General features: G+C 47.2%; 1 long non-coding RNA gene across 1 annotated transcript; it reads right to left on the bottom strand.

The window, feature by feature from the left end:
- Window positions 1–2,740: 2,740 nt before the first annotated feature.
- LOC123374888 lies at window positions 2,741–3,884 on the bottom strand. Its single transcript, XR_006581237.1, has 3 exons — window positions 3,757–3,884; window positions 3,464–3,591; window positions 2,741–2,818 (listed from the first exon to the last, which is right to left on the bottom strand). It is a non-coding gene; the product is annotated as an uncharacterized LOC123374888 (long non-coding RNA).
- Between the last annotated feature and the right edge of the window lie 3,106 nt (window positions 3,885–6,990).

The raw sequence follows: 6,990 nt of genomic DNA, 5'->3' as shown, positions 1-6,990 counted from the left end.
CCTACTGTGTTCTGAAGGAATCTTATGGATTGTGAATCTGGGTGCAAGCAACTCACCATACATCAACGCTGCAAAAATCCCCCCCCCCCCCAGCAAGTCTCAGAGCCTGGGTCAACAACCTTGGGCTTGAGCTCCAGGGCTAGAAATAGCAGTGTAGATGTTCCCACTTGGGCTGGAGCCTGGGAGCTGAGACCCACCCACCCACCCATGGGTGCCGACTCCGTGGGTGCTCTGGGGCTGGAGCAACCACAGGAAAAAAATTGGTGGGTGCTCAGCACCCACCGGCAGCTCCCTGTGGCCCTGCCCTGCCCTGCTCCAGCTCACCTCCACCTTCTCCACGATCATGCCACCATGTCCTGCTTCTCCCCCCTACCTCCCAGTGCTTGCGCTGCGAAACAGCTGATTTGTGGGGGAGGGTGAATGCAGCATGCTGGGGGAAGAGGCGGGGCCAGGGTGGGGATTTGGGGAAGGGATCCAATAGGAGTAGGGAGGCGTGGAGTTAGGGTGGGGACTTTGGGGATGGGTTTGGAAGGAGGGTGGGGCCAGGGGTGGGGAGGTGCCGGAGAAAGTTAGCACCTATGCACCCACCTCACTGAGTTTCAGAGCCCAGGCTCTGGCTCAAGCAGGAATGTCTGTACTGCTATTTTTAGGCCTGTAGTGTGAGCCCCATGAGCTCAGGTCAGTTGACCTGGGCGCTGAGACTCACTGCTGGGTTGTTTCAGTGTTCAGTTTTTGTTTTTTTTTTAGTGTAGACATACCCTAAGTAGATTTGTGGATTCCACTCCATGTGTCTGTCAGCTGAGCATGCAATATATTTCAGGTGAAAGACATGCCCCCAGGTAATTGGTTTTCATAGCCAAAATAGTCTCATGTTCTGTCCCCCAATTTCAAAAGTCAAAATATAGCTCAACGCTGTAACTGCTCTTTTGCTGCATTCAGACTTGAGACTATTGGTCATCTTATTTCAAAGTAACTCTCATAAAACTAGCACAAAAAGTATTGAGACCACTTACACCATAACAGAGATCCCACAATGTTCCTTAGTACATCAGTCTCTTAACTGTTTGGCGCTCATGGCTGATGAATATGTTTATTTGAGCTACCTCATTGCCTGAGTTTATCCAGGGGTTGTCATTTCATTCTAAAGGAGACCCTTTGCTGATTAGTTTTAACCTCAGATACAGAGTGCAATTACATTTTTATAAATTCTATTCTATGATGTAGGGCTAAACACCATATGCGGAAGAGAGTGGCTGGTTTGGCCAGGAACGTTGTGTTACAAACAGAGGTCTCTTTGACCTTCCTCCTAGCAACAAAGCTGTTCCTTTGCCCATTTTTTATTTATTTAAAACTTCCCACTGAAAACCCCAACATCATCACATTGCAAAACAGTATATGCCATAATTATACAACACAAAAGCACAGTCATAGGTGCTGACTCTGTGGGTGCTCCAGGGCTGGAGCACCCATGGGGAAAAATTAGTGGGTGCTCTGCACCCACCGGCAGCCAAGTTTCCCCCACTCCTCCCACCTCCTCCCTCAGGCGTGCTGTGTCCCCGCTCCTCCGCCTACCTCCCAGCGCATAGGACTTTCCAGGGGAGGAGCGGGGACATGGCACGCTCAGAGGAGGAGGTGGAGCGGGGGCGGGCACTTGGGGGAAGGGGGTGGGGACTTTGGAGAAGGGGTGGAATGGGGCGGGGCAGGGGTGGGGTCAAGCACCCACCGGGAACAGCGGAAGTTGGTGCCTATGGGCATAGTCAGCACACCATGGGAAAAAAATAGCTAAGAGCACATGTTGGTGCAGTTTAAGAATGTGAGACCTAGAGCTGGGGAATAGGCTGATGCTCAGATTAAGGAATCCTGTTGTTCAGATGATATTCAGACCCCCAAATAGAATCAGAGGCCTGGAAGAGACCTTGAGAGGTCATCTAGTCCAGTCCCCTGCACTCATGGCAGGGTTAAGTATTATCCAGACCATCCCTGACAGGTGTTTGTCTAACCTGCTCTTAAAAATCTCCAGTGATGGATATTCCACAACCTCCCTAGGCAATTTATTCCAGTGTTTAACCACCCTGACAGTTAAGCATTTTTTCCTAATGTTCAATTTATACTTGCTGCAATTTTAAGCTCATTGCTTCTTGTCCTATCCTTTGAGGGTAAGGTGAACATTTTTTGTCCATCTTCTTTGCAACAACCTTTTATGTACTTGAAAACTGTTATCATGTCTCCTCTCCTCCTGACTAAACAAACCCAATGTTTTCAGTCTTCCCTCATAGATTTTCTATGTTTTCCAGACCTTTAATATTTTTGTTGCTCTGCTCTGGACTTTCTCCAGTTTGTCCACATCTTTCCTGAAATGTGGCACCCAGAACTGCACACGATACTCCAGTTGAGACCTAATCATCGTGGAGTAAAGCAGAAGAATTACTTCTCTTGTCTGCTTACAACACTCCTGCTAATACAGCCCAGAATGATGTTGGCTTTTTTTGCAACAGTGTTACACTGTTGACTCACTTTTAACTTGTGATCCATTATGACCTCCAGATCCCATTCTGCAGTGCTCCTTCCTAGGCAGTTATTTCCCTTTTTGTATGTGTGCAACTGATTCTTTCCTAAATGGAGTACTTTGTGTTTCCATATCCCCACTCGATATGCCCTTCCAGCGTGACTGTGAACTACTCAAAACTTACTCTCTGGCAACAGTTTTCCAAACAGTTAATGCACCTACCTTATAGTAGCTCCATCTGGGAATATTACTATAAATATTAATATCCTCTGAATATGGTCATCCTTCTTCTGATCTCCAAGTAGGCAGCGGCTAATGGGGAAGAAGATCTCCTAGGTTAGCAGCCCTCCTCTCAACTGTTTGTGAAAAAAGGGTGATCCTTTGGCACCAAGCAGTCCTTCCCCTAGTTTCCTCCCAGCAGGAAATGAGGGAAAGAAGGGGATCCCTCTCCATTCTTTGCTCAAGGATCCCCTGTGGGAAACCAAGGGCAGGTCTGCACTAAGGGCGGGGGTCGAACTAGGGTACGCAAGTTCAGCTACGTGAATAGCGTAGCTGAACTCGAAGTACCCTAGTTCAAACTACTTACCCGTCCAGACGCCGCGGGATCGAAGTCCGCGGCTCCAAGGTCGACTCCGCCACCGCCGTTTGCAGTGGTGGAGTACCGGAGTCAACCGGAGCGCGCGGGGAGTTCGAACTATCGCGTCCAGATTAGACGCGATAGTTCGAACTCCGAGAAGTCGAACTCACCGCGTCGACCCGGCAGGTAAGTGTAGACTAGCCCCAAGTGTCTGTCTATATATAGTGCACCAGTTACCCCAGTACATGCCAAACAAAGACCCCTGGTTCTTATCCATTGCTCCAAGTAGGGAGGGGATGAAGATGGTAGTGTGCCCCCTACATTTCCCCATGCCTAGGCCTTCTCCCTTCTATCAGGCCATGGGCTCTTCCTTCTCTTACCTGGAATAGTCTTCTAAACAGGATGTGGGGATAGGTCGCTGGGCCTTATCACGTTAGGCTCCCCCAGTCTTCTGTCTTCATGAAAGCTGGCAATGCAACAATGGAACCCAGTACAGAGGAACGATCTCCTAGGAGAGAGGAGGCACCAGCAATTGAGATGGGAAGGAGGAGTTGCTGGCCAAGAGAAGACAAGCTTACATGGAGAGAGGGAGTGTGGTGAGGGCACTCATGGAAGATTAAGAGAAAAACTTGGTGAGGGGACAGTGAAGATTCCAGGCACAGGGTTTACTCACTGGAGTAACAGCTTCAAGCAGGAGGCTAGAGCTTGAGTCTTTCTTCTATACCAGGGGTAGGCAACCTATGGCACGCGTGCCGAAGGCAGCATGCGAGCTGATTTTCAGTGGCACTCATACTGCTCTGGTCCTGGTCATCGGTCCGGGGGGCTCTGCATTTTAATTTAATTTTAAATAAGCTTCTTAAACATTTAAAAAACCTTATTTACTTTACATACAACCAAGGCTGCCGGGGGGGGGGGGGGGGGGGCAAGTGGGGCAATATGCCCCAGGCCCCCATGAGAATATAGTATTCTATAGCATTGCAACTTTTTTTTTATGGAAAGGGCCCTTGAAATTGCTTTGCCCCAGGCCCCCTGAATCCTCTGGGTGGCCCTGCATACAACAATAGTTTAGTTATATATTATTGACTTATAGAAAGAAGCCTTCTAAAAATGTTAAAATGTATTACTGGCACGCGAAACCTTAAATTAGAGTGAATAAATGAAGACTTGGCACACCACTTCTGAAAGGTTGCCGACCCCTGTTCTATACTGACTGCCAGCAGCCTAGTAAGGAGGGAGCTTCAAATATAGATCGAATGGAAGGGATGTTTTCTATTGGCTCAACTGCTGACTGACAGCCACTCTATCCAGTACAATGCTTGTCTTATTTATAAAAAGGGGATCTCATAAGCCATTTCCCCCCAGCAGCCAGGATGTGATTAGCACCACAGTCACCTTGGGCCAGTCTGCCCTTTTTTATACATTGGCTCAATGTATAAATGGAGTAATTACTAGGCACCATGGAAGAACTCAGCACAGGAGTAAGAGTCTGATAGCTTTGCATTCTGTGCCTCCAGAGAGTACCCAGGCGCACCTACTGCTGTGACTGATGGAAGATGGGCTTGGGGTGGGCCTGAGACCAGCTTGACTGAGGGTGGATAGGAGCTTACTATTTCTGTGGGGGGAAGCTCATCAAATCATGGTCTTGCCTGGCTTCTTGCCATCACCTCCTCCTGTGTCAACCAATGGGACTGGAGTGCAATTGTTTGCAGGTGCTACGTGCCAGCAAGCTGATCCAAGGAACAGTCTCATGGCACACCAAGCAGCTCTTCTCAACCACAGTATCTTCTGTCAAACCTCCTGGACATCTAGCAAAGTGCCAAAGAACTTGACTGCATCTCTGAACACATACAACAGATGCTAGAATCTCTCTGGATCCCCTCCTGCCTCAGCAGCAGCAGTAGTTCATTAAAGTCATGGTCTGAAGCATGGAAGGGAAGAGAAGAATAGGAACTGGCTGGCATTTGTCAAATGATTGTTCTACACAACATGTGCTGACTAGGTTCCTAGGATGACTGCACAGCCATTTGGCGCATTAAAGAACAGTCAACATACTGCTAACTTTCTACCAATGACCTTGGAGCAGGTCAGGAGCACGAAGGGATTACTTAGGGTATTTCACAGGCCAATCCTGAATGCAGTCAGAATAGACTGTTTCATGGAATAATCCCTTTTTATTGGAAATACTGCAGCTGTGGGTTGTTCCTAAAGACCCATGGTACTTATCCCTGCTAAGAGACAGTAAAGTGGGCCACTACAGTCTGTGTTCTAGGATGAAGTCTCTACTGCATGAATTTATTTGTCTAGTCTACAGTTTGTTGATGACTGAAGGAACTGACTGAGGCTGAAGTTGGTTTTAGCTAAAAAGTCTAGAAAAAAATAACATTTTGGTAATCACAGTGGCATATAATATCAGTGGCTGCCTTTATCTAGGCTAAGCATTCTTCTTCTTTTAGAAAAGCCATTGTATCCTCAAGTAGATGTTTATATAAATAACATACTTCTCTCTCCATTTTATTCCAAAAAAACTCCTTGCCAATACTCTTGCCCTAAGTAAAGGGCTACTCCTTAAACCTAAAACCTCATGCAAAAAACACAACCACAAAAACCAAACTCTCTCTCACACTCTCTGGAAAGGCACAAACCCAAATCCTTTCTGTTTAGAGCAAAAGCGTCACCTCGGCCAACAAAATGCAGCAGTGAAAATAAACTGACTCACTGTGCACTGGCTAAGCTGGAAGTGCTCTTTTTTTGTAAAGAGGAAACATTCAGAGGAATAGCCAGAGGCAATGTGTGCACTATCTACAAGTCTCCATATCTGGTTGCAGATCATTATAGATGAGGCCTCTGGTTTTGTAATTAGCTCTCTTTGGCAGCCTATCAGAAGTCAAATCTATTAACTTTCAGGGCATGATTCCAGTCATGTTCATTCTATTGATTGTTTTCCTGTTGTTGTTTCTGTTTTTAGTTTTTATTCTGCAAATGGCATGTCTGATTTGTAATTCTGTACCCAGCTATCATGGTACTAGGTTAGAAAAAAGTAAATAAACAGAAAAACAGAGCAGAGTCAAGTATGCCACCGGAAATATCTCTCTGCTAGGTCTAACCCTTCTCTTCTTCCAGAGATGGGGAGCCAGCCTTTCTCCCTGTGTTCTTCAGCAGATTCCCTCCTCCAATTCACAGAGGACTGCTCCCACCAATCAATTTCTCGGGGCAACTTGAAATAAAAAGAACTGATATTCTCATGGCATTTCCATCATTCTACTCCTGTTCCTAGGCAGGAATAACATGGCAATAGCCTGTCTCTCATGATATTCCTGCACTTGTGACTCTGGTATGGCTGGACCCAGGAAGTAACTAAAACGTCTCCAAATATTTCAGATAATCAAACACAGGCTTGGAGCAAGTTCAGGTCTGGCAATGATCCAATGACTGAGTTGGGATATGGGCTAGTCTTATTCTGTTCGCTCCTAGGAGAGACTGGTCTGAGTTAAAAAAAAAAAAAATCCTTCCAACAGTATCAGAGTCACATCCCATCCAGCTAAATTGGTTAAAATGCTGTGAAAGTTGTTTTGTGTTTCTCCTTGCACTAAAGTCACAATTTGCAGGTAGAGAGTCCACTCCAGTTCAATGCTCACATCCTAGGCAATCCCAGACAGGGCCAGATTACCCTTTTGTGGGCTTGGTGCCAAACATATTTGTGGGCCCTCATAAGGGCAATGGAACATGATGCAGGGGGGTAGGTCCCCGGAGTGAGAGGTTGGCCAGGGGCAATGGGGCATGGCATGGCAGGGGCAGCCCTGCTCCACCCAGCCCAGTGCGAAGGCACTATTTACAAACCCGCAGTTGCCAGACGCACAGTGGCCCTCCTGGCCCTGTGCTACCAGTGTGCCCCTTCTCCTCAGGGGTG

The sequence above is a fragment of the Mauremys mutica genome, chromosome 7 (assembly GCF_020497125.1).
Source record: "Mauremys mutica isolate MM-2020 ecotype Southern chromosome 7, ASM2049712v1, whole genome shotgun sequence".
In the NCBI taxonomy this organism is placed as follows: domain Eukaryota; kingdom Metazoa; phylum Chordata; order Testudines; family Geoemydidae; genus Mauremys; species Mauremys mutica.
Note: the sequence above shows the minus strand (reverse complement) of the source record. Positions and strands in the feature narration are given on the sequence as shown.